Source organism: Ambystoma mexicanum, chromosome 3p (assembly GCF_040938575.1).
Source record: "Ambystoma mexicanum isolate Mex_15411 chromosome 3p, UKY_AmexF1_1, whole genome shotgun sequence".
NCBI lineage: Eukaryota > Metazoa > Chordata > Amphibia > Caudata > Ambystomatidae > Ambystoma > Ambystoma mexicanum.
The window spans coordinates 100,763,058-100,779,021 of NC_090925.1; positions in this window are offsets into that span (position 1 = coordinate 100,763,058).

Consider the following 15,964-nt stretch of genomic DNA (forward strand, 5'->3'; position numbering starts at 1 on the left):
TATCATTTTGGCTCGTAACTTCAATAGGTACTGTTGATGTTGTGATTACCTATGTCAGTTAGGATTAATATAACATGTGTAGTCATTATTCATGCACATATTTATAGATTGGTATCTTTATTGTTAAGATCATGTGAATGAGTGTTACATTTGAGATCACTTTTATTGTATTTCAGCATTATGGCACACTTTCTCCCAATTTCAGCTGTAGCCTTTGAGTGGATTACCTGTCTACCAATGATGAGTAGCTCACTTTCCACTGAATGTTGTATGAGTACTTTGACACATGCACGTCGACACGTCCCGATCAGCTGTTCCAGCTGGTTGGGATGTGAGACGATGCGCTTGCCCATCCATCCTGGGGGACCTCCGTGGCGCCTTCCTCGGTTAACATGTGTCGGCATATACGCATAACCTGGTTTTTTATCATTCTGGCCCGTAACGTCCAGCTGTGGTGCACTATATTCCTAATATCACCTTTCATGTATAAGTATTTTTCATTTTGCTCTGATCTAGTATTTAGTTTACTGGATTTAGCTCACTATGGAGTCTGTAAACTCCGAACGTGTTTAACATAATATTGCATTATTAGTTTAGATCCAGTTCTTAAACATCAGGAACTATACAATTTAAGTGGGAACCAATCACGCTTTACGCTGCTTAGCACACCCTCGGGTGCGCTTGACGCCGCCAACGTATTACTATGGCAATGGCACATCCAATTAGACAAAGGCATATCAAACTCAGATAATTTGGTCACTTGCTTCATTTTCCTTCAAGTCTCCATTCCCTTAATTCATTTTAATCTATTAGCTGCTTCATTACAGCACCAGTTACAATTTAGTTCCCGCTTACCAGGAACACCAACATCTACATTGAACCAATCACACTGGATGCTGTCGGGCACACCCTTTTAGTGCGCAACAACGCTAGTGGATCACCATGGCAACGGTATATATGGAATAGACCGCGCCACAGTGGGTAACACGCATAGCATGCATTACATGCAGGTAAAACGGTTTGGGAGTTTTCCTTTGCACAACGAACGTCCTGTTAACTTAATGGCAGATCACTATGATCTAATTTCCTTTGATTTTAGTAGTGTGGACAATCGGGCGGGTTACCTAACTAACGCGTGTCACAGCACGTCGCACACTTCGGATATACCGAAGGTAAGCATTGAACCTTCCATTGCATTCTGAAGATTGTATCTCCCAATAGTGGCTATTAAGGGTACAATGTACACTTTATTCACAGTGGTACTGAACATAGAACGGCTAGCACACAGATATTGAGGTAAAGCGTGACTCTTTAAAATGTCTTTATTTTTATTTTTTCAATTTTTTGGATTCTTGATAGAGTTTGACTTCAAGGGAACATTGAATATGGAACTTATGATGCGTCTTTTTCTTTCTGTTTTATTTTCTTTCCACTTTATGATGCATGGATCATAATTGGTATGTAATCTTTTTATTTTGATATTGTTGACCACATTTTACAAATACTGTTTACCATGTGTTATCATTTGGATTGTACAGCAGCATAATTGAGGATCAGCCCTGACGAAGGAGTAAATAAACTCCGAAACGCATTGGCCATAAAAGCCCCTCATGCAATTGAATTTAATTTGGCCTTTGATGCAGAACATAAACGTTGAAAACAGTGGGTTACTTACCAAACTTACTATTTGAAGAAGTGTTCATATTCTTTTTGTATTGAATCTGCAACGTTACATTTCATGACCCATGCCATACTTTTTTTAAAAGCTTTAAAAACTTCTTGTGTAACCCGAATTTGGGAACATCCTTGTGAGTGACTGACTGGATAGATGATACTCATCTACCCTTTTGTCTTTCTGTTGCTGTGCTGAATTTCCCATTTCCCAGGTTTTCAAGAACAGGTTGAGTGGAAACCACAAAAACATATTTTGATATGTTTACCAACCATTTTGTGAGAGGTTAGCGATGTTGTCCTTTTTTTCCAATAGGACATGCATGGACAGAATGGAAGAAAAGGGTAGGACAGAACGACCCAGCATGTATTACCCACAATCCCTGACAAAGGCCGAAATTTGGAGAAAATAACACACTTTTCAGACATTTCCATCACCCACCCACTGAAACATGCCCCCAACAACACATGTACTACCTTCCTGTGTTCCTACTGGTGTCCCAAAAAAAATGGTACCTCACATGTGTGGGTGCACCTACCTGGGAGCAAAGGGAAAAGGCTAAACCACTGGCAACCCCCAAAGACAAATTACAGATTTGGGCTTAGGGTGTCGAAGCCAATGAGAAAAACAGGGAACCCCATGCATTTCTGAAAGAAAAAACACCCATGGGAATCCACAGAGGTCTGACTAGCCTGAACCGCCACAGAATTTATTACCCACAATCCAAGGCAAATTCTGAAATTTGGCAAACAAAAATACATTTCAGACATGTCCCTCCGCCTACCCACCAAAACACACAGCCAACAACACATGTTCTACCATCCTGTGTTCCCACAGGTATCCCGATGAAAATTGTACCTCATATGTGTGGGTGCACCTACCTTGGCGCAAAGCGAAAAGGTTAAACCACTGGTAACCCCAAGTCTTTCGGCTGAGGAGATTTTGAGAAATGTTGCTCTTGTGGACAACCTGCACATTTGGGCCCAGGGTGTTGAAGTCACCAAGGAAAATAGAGAAGCCCATACATTTCCAAAAAGAAGACACTTGTGGGAATCCACAGAGGTCCAACTTGCGCAAATCGCCCCAGAATTTATTAACCACAATCCACGGCAAAATCTGAAATTTGGTGAAAAAAACACACTTTTCAGACATTTCCCTCCACCCATCCACCGAAACACACCACCTACAACACATATCCTACCATCCTGCATTCCCACAGGTATTCCCACAAAAATGGTACCTCACATGTGTGGGTGCACCTAACTGAGCACAAAGGGAAAAGGCTAAACCACTGGAAACCCCGAAAAGGTTTGGGGAGACAACCTGTAGATTTGGGCATAATGTGTTGAAGCTGCCGATGAAAACAGGTAACCCCATGCATTTATGAAAAGACAACACCCGTGGGAATCCACAGAGGTTCGACTTTCGCAAATTGGGCCAGAATGTATCACCCACAATCCCCGACAAAGTCTGAAATTTGGTGAAAAAAAAACACACTTTTCAAACATTTCCCTCCTCCAATCAACCAAAGCATGCTGCCAACTTCACATGTCTCTGCTTTCAGAAGTAGTTGGTCAGACAAAAAGTTGCATGTCGGTTTACCAATCCATTTGTCTGTGGATGGTGAGCAGTTGAGAGCTTGTAAGTTACTCCACAGTTCTTCCACATGACCCGCATGTAGTGGGACATAAAATTGGATCCCCTGTCAGAGATAACTTCCTTAGGAAAACATACCCTGGTAAAAATACCAAGTAGGGACTTAACAACAGCCTGAGTTATAACAGTTCTCATAGGTATGGCTTCAGGATACCTAGTAACATGGTCTACTAAAGCCAGGAAAAATCTGTTCCCTGAAGAGGTTGGAGGGTCTAAGAGACCAACAATGTCAATTCAATTCCTACCCTCTCAAAAGGGACTCACAACACTGGAAGAGGCACCAAAGGTGCCACATTATTGCCTCTACTCTTGCCAGAGTTTTGGCAAGTGTGGCAGCTCCTACAGAACTTATCTACTTCAGACCCCGACTTAGGCCAGTAGAAATACAGAGAGAGCCTTTTTCTGGTCTTCTTGAAACTCAAGTGACCAGCCAAAGATATATCATGGGCTACTGTAGGAACTGGAATCTACTTTCTAGAGGCACTACAAGTCTTCTGTAGTCCCCTGGGCTAGACTTAGGTGGTTCACTGTAGAAGAGGCCATCTTCCCAGTACAACCTATGCTTCCCTGGCTCTTGTCCATCCAGCTGGGAAGCTGCCTGTTGGAAAAGACCTTCAAGAGTAGGACACTCTCTTTGACCTTTGCTGAAGTCTGCCCTACAGGGTCCATCTTCTGCCAGTAAAGACTGAAGCTCAGGATGGTCTGCAGGATCCAAAACTCCAACAGGGGCAAACTACTCTTAAAGCTCTGATGCCTCAGCAGCTGAGTCAACCACTACAGGTTGTTCATCACATTCAGCCTCAGCTGATGGAGGAGTTTCAGGTGTGACTTTGGGCAGTCCCTTAGGGGATGTCCTTATAGGTAGCACAGGAGTGCTGGCTGGTTTCTTCCTGGAGGTTTTAGGTTTCCCCTTTTCCTCCTTCTTCTTTGAAATTGCAGTCAGTAAGTCCTGTGGACTGGGGGTTATAGTTTCCTCTATAATCTCCCCTTGAGAGCGCCTTAAGGTACTCTCCCTAGCCTTCATAGTCTGCTCTTGTTTCCTTTTGCTGGGAGGCCTGGGGGTGCCTGATAAAACTCCAAGAGTTTTTAAGTCATTCCCCAACAGGACTCTCCTAGGTACTTCACTCTGCACACTTGCAGGTATCTTGAGTTGACAATCATGTCATTGCATTGGATGCGAGCTGGTAATTGTGGAAGCATTTGAACAGGGCCTCCAGCAAGCTTAGTGAGGTTTTTGGGTGCCTTAGCTACATCCTCCACCTTGAAAAAAGATTCATCAACTACAGTAATGCTGGCCCCAGTGTCTCTGATGGCAGGCATCTCTTGACAATTCACAAGAACACTGTCTTTGTAATACTCTTTAGTATTGCCTGGAATAGAATTGTAGACATCTAAGTTCTGCTGTTCCCACAGACCATGGGACACTAAAGAAACACTGGCTGAGACTTTCATGTGCTACTCAGCCAGTAAGTGAATGTTTCCACTTGCCATTGGTACTTCTTCCTCCGGGGAGAAGGCTGTGGAGACAGTGTGGATCCCTGAGGGTTTACCCTTACATCTGGGACCCCCTTTCACATGGTCAGTTGACCCACAAGCATAACATTTTCCTAATGTTTTTATGAATGGTTATTTGGTCTGAACTCCCTCTGGTTTAGCACCGGCAGGTGCACTAGCCTGATTTGGTTTCCCTTGGGGCTTACCCTTGTTATGTTTGTGGCCCTCTTTTGGAGTGGAGGTATTGGAATTGTCTTTGTTATCGTTATTGTGCTGCTTTCCATCATCCTTTTTCTGAGTTGCCCCAGAATCCTTGTGAGTGCCCTGTTGGCAACCCCCAAGTCAGCAGCCTTTACTAACTTCTTGCGATCAATTTCCTTAAAGTCAGCCAAGTGCTGTCTCAGCTCAGGAAAGCATGAATCCATAGACTCCAACATAAACAGATGTATCATACCTTCATAAGTGTTAACTCTGTAACCCTTAGCCCACCCATCTAGGTTTTTCAAACATTCACACACCCAGGTAGCCTAAGGGGAACCATCATGCTTTGAGGGTCCTGAGCCTCTTAGGATTCAGGAAAGGAGTTTTTCCAAACCTAGCTATCAAAGCTAGTTTCACACTTCCATACTCCATTCTATCTACTTTTCCCATCTCCATTACAACATCAGATCCAACTTGGGGTAGCTTAGAAAAAAGCCAAGGAATCAGCTGATTCCCTGTAATGTTCTGAATCCCATGGTTATATTCAAAAGTAGCCAACCATTCCAAAATATCAAGCTTAACCTCAAGCATACTTACTGCATCTTTGGGCATGCAAGGCCTCTTAGTACTGCAAGACCTAGAATACTCTGGCGGAGAACCATTCTCAAGAGACAACTTTTTCATTTAAAGTTCATGAGTCAACTCCATTTCTCTGAGCTTAAGTTCGTGATGCTTACTTTCAGTTTGGGCTTGGGTTCTCTTGAATTCTAAATCCAGTCTCATCCTTTCAAGAGAGACAAATTCAGGTCTTAGTGCTGGGCCTGATGGGGTCCCTGTGGTTAAAGGTTGAGGCCTATGAGCAGGTAAAGGTAAAACAGTTCCTACATCTTGAGACTCTTCTCCCATTTGAGGTGGACTCTGAAACCTCATCTTCCTCATTATTTTCCACTTTTTCTGTAGGAGTAGGTATATCACACCCACTTCTCAGACTTTGATATTCCAACAGCTTTTCTATCAATTCTACCATGTTGCCTTATCCAGTGAGGTTCCTAGCTTTACACATTTCTCTCAATTGATCAACTGTTAAAGTGACTAGGGTCTCCTGTCTGTAGCTATCCATATCAGGCATTATAAACAATTTCTTCTCTAGTGGTGTTTAGCCCTGTGAAGGTTATTTGAACAAAGGTCAGAGCAGCACTCTAAGTGTAACAACTATACATTATCCACACCAGTGTTAGGCAGAATCACATGCGGTACACTTTGGGAAAACTACACACAATTAAGACTGCAGGTGTAAGTACAATTTCACCTTTGGTACAAGCCCGTACTACACAGTTATGTGGTTTGCAGTGGCTGAGCAGCCAGACGTATCTCAAGAGGAAAATGAGCAGTACAGGAGGTTACACAAAGGACTAGCAATCACAGTGGTTCAAAAATACACTTACTCAAGGTTTCTTGGTAAAAGAATATACATTTATTTACACAGTCATTTGGAGAACATTCCACAAAGAAGTAGCTCAATATCAAAATCTAATACACTACAATACACCACTAATCAGTTACTGAACAAGTTCAGCTCCCCTGAAGTGGGAGCAAAATGGCACTTCAGTTACTTTAAAAAGGGGCAAAAAGACAAGGTTAAGAAGAATTAAAGCACAATGACTTTCATAGGCAGGGCAAAGGATTTCAGTTCACTACAACCAACAATTCAATTCTATAGGCTTGGGCCAAAGTCAATGGTTCAGAGTCTTGTGTAGGATAGCGCAGTTCTGAAAGTAAACAATTAAATAGTTGCCACTGTTTTTAGAAGTAGTTGGTCAGAAGAAAATGTATATGTCGGTTTAGGGAAGGACAAGCCTCCAAAGTTCGGAAAGTTTCACAAACTTTCAACATGGCAGAAAGGATTTCTTGACCGCATTTGCACAGTACCTTTTAAATGAAGACAAGCTGTAGCTGAAGAAGTTCTTCCTGGCAGTTCAAGCAGATCTCGCTTTTCCTGAGCTTCAGTTGTGCGGACAATATGTAGGCTGTCGGGAGGTTCCTGCACTGCCCAGGGAAGAGACCACAATCTTGGCAAAACATCGGTTTAAGGTGTGAGTGCCTTAATGTCCACAAACTGGTATCCTTCCCACTGGCCATCCGGTTTTCAAAAAGCACTCTGAAGAAAATTCGACCAGTATAGGGACGGTGTCCAGGTGGCTTGCGAGTTGGTTGTTCCCACCAAACTCAAAGGAAGAAGTTTTCCTTGAAGGGCTTCTCTGTCGATGGAGTTTTAGGCAATTCGGACCTGCATCAGGGCTTCGCCGTTGGACCAGGAGTTGCAGCAGTCATCTTCCTTCAGCTCATCTTCGGTTCTCTCGTTCCAGTGGTTGACTCTGCTTTCCAAGTCCCAGATACCTGATTTTAAACAGTTTTCCCCCATTCATTCCAGCCTGGCTGTCACTCATCCAGCAGTGTGGCTGTCCCTGCCAGACAGCCAGCCAGCTAATCACAGCAGTGTGCATTCAGGTCTCCTAGGAGACTAAGCAGAGGGACTTTCAGGCATCTCCATCACATCCTGTCCACCCCAGACACTCAGGTCCCAGAGGAGGGCTTTAGCACTGAAGCCCCCCAAAGGCCAATGAACAAAGGGACCAAACCTGGTTTGGCACGCAGAGACAAACACTAGAAGGACCTTTCCTAAAAGAAACGGCAAAAAAAGTTGACCAGAGTCTGTTTTTAAAGACAGGTCTTGGGTGCCACCTTGAAAAACATGGCTGACCCAATTTTTTGCTACCGGTGTTCGCGGTCTGGAAAACACATGGTAGTTCATTCTAAAACCACTGCCACCAGCCATTTTGAAAGGAAAGCGTAACATTTGACTGTTACATGAGTGTTTAGACTCAGGGGATGCTAGGTAACCCCTCCAGCAAACTATAGGAAAATATAGTGTGCTGGGTCTGTAAATTTAAAAAGACTAGTAAAGTCAATTTAACATTACATGCTCTGGGAGACAGTAGTCAGTCCCAGAGAAGGTATTTAAACCTTGGGAAGTCTTAAAGACATCCCTGTGCCACTGCACTGAAGGGGCTATGTGACACACAAGAAAAAGATGATGCCTGTTTAAAACTCCATATCAAAAGAACACAAAAGTAAAACATACATCAAAATACATGAAAGAGTGGGGAAAAAAAGGGTCACCCTCTTTCCAGGTAAATATTTATAATCCTAGAAATCCAGCAAAGTTGCTGGGGGTCTCAACATCTAAGGGAAATTAGCACATGCTTGAGAATTCTCCCTAACACTGCAACACCACATGTCCTACCTTCCCGCATTCCCACAGTTGTCCTGACAAAAATGGTACCTCATATGTGTGGGTGCATTTACGAGGGCACAAAGTGAAAAGGCTAAACCACTCGTAATCCCAAGTCTTTCGTCAGTGCAGACTTTGCAGAATTTTGCTCTTCTTGACAACCTACAGATTTTGGCCTGGGATGTTGCAGTCACCAAAGGAAACAGGGAAACCCATGCATTTTCTAAAGGAAGACATACGTGGGAATCCACAGAGGTCTTACTTGGGCATATCGCCCCAGAATGTATTACCCACAATCACTGACAAAGTCCAAAACTTAGCAAAAAAACCCACAATTTTCATACATTTTCCTCCGCCAACCCATCAAAACACGCTGCCAACTTCACATGTCCTACCATCCTGCCTTCAAACAGATTTTCCAACACCAACAGTATCTCATATTTGTGGGTACACCTACCTGAGCACAAAGGGAAAAGGCTAAACCACTGGTAACCCCAAAAGGGCTTGGGGAGACAACCTACATATTTGGGCCTAGGGTGTCGAAGCCATCAAGGAAAACAGGAGCCCCATGCCTTTCCAAAAAGAAGTCACCCGTGGAAATCCACAGAGGTCTTGCTTTCGTGGATCGCCCCCAAATCTATTACCCACAATCCCCAGAAAAAAAAGGTATTTGGCAAAAAAAAAAAAGTTCACATATTTCCTATGCCTAGCCACCGAAACACGCCAACAACACATTTCCTACCTTTCTGCGTTCCCACAATTGTCCTGACAAAAACGGTACCTCACATGTGTGGGTGTACCTACCTGGGCGCAAAGGGAAAAGGCTAACCCACTGGTAACCCCAAGCCTTTCGGTAGAGCAGATTTTGCTCGTGTGGACAACCTACAGATTTGGGCCTAGGGTGTCAAAGCCACTGAGGAAAACACAGAATGCCATGCATTTATGAAAAGAAGACACACGTGGGAATCCACAGAGGTCTGACTTGCGTGAATCGCCCCAGAATGTATTACCCAAAGTCCCAGACAAAGTCGGAAATTTTGTGAAAAAAAAAACAATTTTTAGAAATTTCCATCTGCCCACACACAGAAACACGCTGCCAACAACACATGTCCTACCTTCCCGCGTTCCCACAAGTGTCCCAATGAAATAGTTACCTCACATGCTGTGGGTGCACCTACCTGAGCACAAATGGAACAGGATAACTCACTGGTAACCCCAAGCCTTTCAGCAGAGCGGATTTTGCTCGTGTGGACAACCTACAGATTTTGCATGCATTTCCAAAAAGAGGACACTGATGGGAATCAACAGACGTGTGACCTGCGTGAATTGCCCCAGAATGTATTACCCCAATTACCTCATGTTAGTCCCAAATATGAGGCTACTGCAAAGAAATGAAGACACACCAGTCACGAGGAGCAAATATATAAATACTTTACTAATGCTTGAGCGGTCTCGATTTTGCAATGCATGTAAACTGGTTTAGGAAAAGTGATAAAAGTATGGTGTGAGTTGAAACATTTTATACAGATTCGAATATCATGGAGGATTCGGGCCAGCTCATCACATGCTGAGGCCTCATGACCTATAGACCTACAGACGTGGGCATTTCACCATGGCTACATGTGTTAGAGTACTCAACGTCATTTCGCTGACAATTTACTGTCTGGTAAGCAGCATCGAGTGGGATGTAGGAGCATTTTTGTTCTTAACGCAAGGTAACATTCCTTGTGCTTCTTTATGTTATTCCAGTCTAAAAGGTCAGTCTTCAGTTCCACTCAATAGTTCAGCTTCACTTAAACAACACGTACTGTGAAAGGTGCTTCGCTTTAATAGTCTGGAAGCATTTATAATTAGCGGCGAAGAAGGCAAGGAAGCCCAGAAGACAGAAAGGCACCAAATGTACTGATTAGCTATGTTTGTGTCAGTGCTTCAAGGTTCTTGGTTACAGAAAGACACTGTGCTCAGCAGTTTCTACATTCCTGTGCAGGGGCACGTCTAGGGAAGCTTCCGAAGCAAAAAGACCTTCGAATGACTTTACCGCGTTTGTAATGAAAACTCAGAAATGAGAGCAAAGTGGCAAAGATGGTGTTTTCAGGAAACCATGATGGCGTGATTCAATGTGTGTGTTTAGGCCGACGCTCTGAATATGAAATATACATGCTTTTACAAACTCTCCTTTTGGCCTAAGCCAACACATTACTGCTATCATAAGATCAAGCATCATCAACATCAGAACAACCAGAGTCATCACTGTCAGTTATATTGATAGCCATAAAGTATTTGATCGCAACATCCTGCATGATCAGAGCGTTGTCACATCAACAGGTGGATGAGGGCCAGGTCGTAGTTTCATTAGGGTTTTAGAACAGATGTCACCTAGTGCAGACCCTAATATGAGCAGACATTGTATACAACAACAAAACAAAACTATTCCAAACATAATAGCGAGGGTTGAGAAGATCTTCCAGCCCCAAGTTCTCAGTAAATTGCAGGCCCATTTCTTAAATCCCCTGTCCCTTTCAGGGACGTGAACCTCAGTACTTAATATGTGTAACCTTTTGATTGCTTGGAACACTTTGGGGGGAGGAGTCAGGTGCGTAAACACAACACACGGACCCGACTATTTTGCATACACCACCACGCTCAGCTAACATGACATCTAAAACCATTCTGTTCTGAAGAGCTACCAACCTAATTGCTTTTTATTCAACAGTCATGTTAAATAGTATGTCAGCAGTTTCGCTGATGGTGTTCACTAATATTCTAGCCAGTTTTATAATGTCTTGTGAGTTAAGGACTTGTCCCCAAAAAGGAATCATGGCTTTTGCCACATCACCCAATATCTGGAGAGGAACACAATCAAAGTAAATGGGTCCCCCGATGTATAAAGGTCTATTTTTGTTCACCAAAACTGCAGTTTTTACACATTTATTGTATGTGCCCATATACCGGGAACCTTTTTTCCTCAACCAAAAAGGGACCATATCTGGGTCATGAATAATAGTTTAGCATGGAGGGATTGCTTCCCTGATCCCTTCTGGTGACATTCTAAATGAGATCAGGGACTGATAGGGTATAGTATACTTATTTACTTTTCTAGTGGAGGCAGTATTGGTAGCTTTTATTTGCAAAGGCAGAACAACCCAGAGGCAGCAAGACCCATCAGTCAAATTCATTAATGTTCATTCCATCAAAATTTCCAGTGATACTATCATTCCACTTCCCAAAGAATCGTGCTCTAAAGGATGCATGGCAAGAGGTAGAGAGTGGAAGTGGATAGATGTACATCCTAGACCTTTCTCACCGTGTTGCAGTAGGTGAGCACATACCCAAAAGTTTGTTTTGTTGAGTATTGCATGTGTGCCATTCATAATTTGTATGAGTGTGTTATTGTGATGACCTTCTCAGTGCTTCAGATAAAGCAGATGAAGAGTGTGAGAATGCACATAGAGAGGAGACAAGGTAGGGCCAACAGTAGGCAGTAGTACACTGAGCAGATGTGAATATTCCAGGTACCATAATACATTTATTAATGTGACCATGACACAAGCTGTAATAGTTATCACTACAAATTTCTCCTTTCTAGATCAAAGCCTGTTAGATATTTGTATTCCAGTGGCAAAGTTGTCCATGTCCTCATTTCTATGTGCCCCAAAGAAAGTCATAGTTTTCAGTGTCCGTTAAGAAGCCTCACTGAAGCAGGCTCTATAAGTTCATCCATTGGTGGCACTTCACCACATGGCCGATCTTGCTTGTAGTCTTCTTCTTGCCCTGCCCCCGTCTTTAGGGGGATTGAAGGGAAGGGAAAGTCATTGATTTTTTGTGGGTGCAGTATACAATCTACACTTTCCTAATCTAACAAAATGTCAATCCCTAACTATTTCCATCATCAAAGATTATACCTTGCACTTCCAAGTATGGTGTGGTTTGGGAACAAAGCAACAGGGTCTGATGAAAGTGCAGGAAGTGAAGGATCCTCAAGTTGTTTGGAACCACAATCTTGCTCCGGATTAGAATGCTGGGTGCCCCCACGGTACATCCTTGCAATCAGGATCATCAACCCCCTCCTTAACCTGTGCGTTATGGTAAAGGCAAGGGAACTCGTTTCAAATGCGCTCCATGAATCCAATTGTGTTTTCCTTCAACTTGGACAGCTGTTTGTGTAGCCAGGAGTACATGATATGGTCCTTTCCAATGAGCTGCAAGGCAAGACTGCCTTTGAAGTTCTTTAAAAGGACAAAGTCCCCAGGTTAAATGCAATGATCAGGTCCTTCATATTTCTCAGGCAAAGCAGCTGAAACCTGTTGGTGGATCAAACACAGGTTTTGAGTCAATTGGTCACAGTAATCAGTTAATAATGAGTATTCTACTTCGCATAATTTATTAGGTCTAGGTGCATTACATATATTAGCTTGTCTCCCCACGACGATCTCATAGAGAGAAAGTTCCATTCTCGACTGAGCTGCGGTCCTCATAGCCAACAGAGATAATGGTAAGGCGTCCGGCCATTTCAGGTTACTATGTGCACATATCTTCACTAATTTATTCTTAAGGATGCCATTATGGCATTCCACCAAACCGGCACTCTGTGGATCCCTCGCTGAATGAAATTGCTTATCTATTTGTAGCGCCTCGCATATCTGTAGCCTGATAGCCCCTATAAAATATGGTCCATTATCTGGCCAAATTACTCTGGGTAATCCAAATCTGGGAAAATATTCTCTTAGCATTACTTTTGCAGTGGATATGGCTGTGTTATCTTTCAACAGGAAGGCTTCAACCCATTTACTAAATGTACAGATCACCACTAATACATATTTGTAGTTTTGGCATTGTTCCATCTCGATGAAGTCAAAGTGAATAACTTAAAATGGTACAGAAGGAGGATCAAAACTACCTCTGGGTGCTGGTGTACCCTTTCCAATGTTATGTTGTAGGCAAATCATACAGTTCTGTACTAGTAATTCTGCAATCTTTGAAATGGTCTCAATGAACCATACAGTGTCCATGTTTTTACAAATACTTTTCACACTAACATGTGCTGTTCCATGTGCCTCAGTGACTAATGCTGTCACATATGCATTAGGAAGCATCCCTCTTTGTTCATCCCGGTCAACCCAACATCCTTCCTAATTGAATACTGCAGGTACTAAAGCCCAATACTCAATCTCTACCTTTATGGCTTCAGCCTGACTATCTTTCACACAGCTAACACCCTCCGCCACCATTCCCGATTCAGCAACCCATTTAGCAGAATCTAACACATACATCTGTGAATGTTGGTCAATGGCAGTTTGTTTAGCCATCTTGTCTGCAAAGGTATTTCCTCTTCCTATGTTGTCAGTCACTCTCTGTTTACTGCGCATTTCTTTATAGCTCATTGTCTAGGCAGGGCTAATGCTGACAATAATTGCACTATCAAGGGACCATGCTGGATTTTCGTAGCATGCCATATTAAACATCCCCTCTGGGCCCATAAGCGTCTGAAGTTTTGAGCGACTTCAAAGGCATACTGACTATCAGTATATATATTGGCACTAAGCCCCTGGGATATCTCACAAGCTCTAGTCAAAACAACAATCTCTGCAGCCTGGGTGGAGTTGTATGGAATGATTTTGCTTTCGATAATATTGTCTAATGTATAAGCAACAGTAGAATTGCCATCAGGTATCTTAAAACAAGAGCCATTACAAAGCAGCTCTCCATCTTGCGATGTCAGTGGTGTATCGAACAAATCAATGCTGCCCGTTGTATACTGTTCAGTAACGTACAGGCAGTCATGGGATGCATCATTAGTGCATTCCTCATTCAGAGGAGGCAGTAGTTCAGCGGAATTCATAGAACAGCATCTCTTCATTTTGATATGAAGGGCAAAAAGAAGCAATTCATACCTAGTTAGTCTGGCAGATGTGAGATGCTGTGTCTTTGCTCAATTTAATAGAACATCCATGGCGTGGGGTACCATCACAGTTAAGAAGTGACCCAAAACCATACCCTCACATTGTTTCACTGAGGCAGCGGCAGCAGATACAGCCCTAAGACATTTCAGCAAAGCACATGCAACAGCGTCTAACGTGGAGGAAAAATAACTGCATGGTCAATTCCTTCCCCCATGGTCCTGTGTCAAAACAGCCAAGGCACATCCATCCTACTCATGCACAAATAAAATAAACTCCTTTCTGTAATTTGGTGTGCCCAGAACCAGCGCTGAACATAACACGGTTTTGAGCAGATCAAAAGCTTCCTGACACTCTGTGTCCCATTGTAGTGGAAATGCTACATCCTTCCTTGCTTGTTAATGCCATCATTGGCATAATCAAAAGCGAAACATTTGAAATCCATTGCCTACAATACCAAGTCATACCGATAAAGGCTCTAACTTCTTTCTGCATATTTGGAACAGTCATGCCAGAGATGCTTTGTATATGTTCATGTGCATGCCGTCTATCCTCCTTCAACAGGAGACAGCCTAAATAGGAGACCTCATGTTGACAATATTGGAATTTTTTCAAGGATGCTTTATGGCCATGCTCAGCTAAATGCTTTAATAATAGCACAGTTCCCTCCTTGCAAGCGCTTTTGGGATCTGTAGCAATAAGCAGATCATCAATGTTCTGTATTAATGTGCATGTGGGAGGCAATTCAAGCATATCAAGTTCCTTTTTAAGGGCTCTGCTGTAAATGCTAGGACTCTCAGTGTATCATTGTGGTATACGTGTGAAAGTGAAAGAGCGTCCTCCCAAGGAAATATACCTACTGTTCAGGCATATAAGTATGCTAAAAATGCGTTCTTCAAGTCTATCACTGAAAAATGTGTAGCCGTGGCAGGAATCATAGTTAAAATGGTAGTGATGTCAGGGACAATGGAAAATAGTGGTGCTACTACCTTGTTGATTTCACAGAGATCAATAACAAAATGATAGGGTAAAGCATTATCACCATTCTTATAAACAGGCAGAACCAGGCTATTAAATGTGCTACCAGAAATCTGTTCAATCACTCCTTGATGCATTATATTGGAAACAATCCTCTTAAGGGCTTGTTCGCCTTCAATAGATATTTTATATTGCGGAATGCGTGGCAGTGTGACACCAGATTTTAATACTATTCATACAGGTTCAAAATTCACTCGGTGAAGGCAAAGTCATAAATTGTGAAATGGAATTCAGCTGGGGTGAAATGGTCAAATTCACTCAGTCTGGCGAGAAGTAAATCAGTGCATTCAATTTCTTTAACAAATGTAATCCCAGTAGATTCTCACCACAAATTGTAGTCAGTAAAAATGGACATGTATCTGTGAATGGACCCAAAGCTATTGGTATCGGTTGAGAAACCGGGCTTACTACTGGTGTACCAGAGAACCCTACGTAAACATTATTCTGCCCTGAGAGTTGGATATCTGGAACCCATAGATGGTCAACAGAGCACTTCTGTGCTCCTGTGTCTACTAGAAAAGCATGCTCTCTACTCCCCACTTTCATTTATAAGTAGGATCCTTTTCAACGGCAATAGGAATAGGTTCCAGATCCTGCTTTCGGGCTGTCCTAACAAAACAAAATGTCAGCAGACGTAAAATCCTTGGTGAAATAGGAATACAAATTAGTGTCAAAAGTATTCGTATTACCAGTATTTGCTGGTGGCTTCCCTGA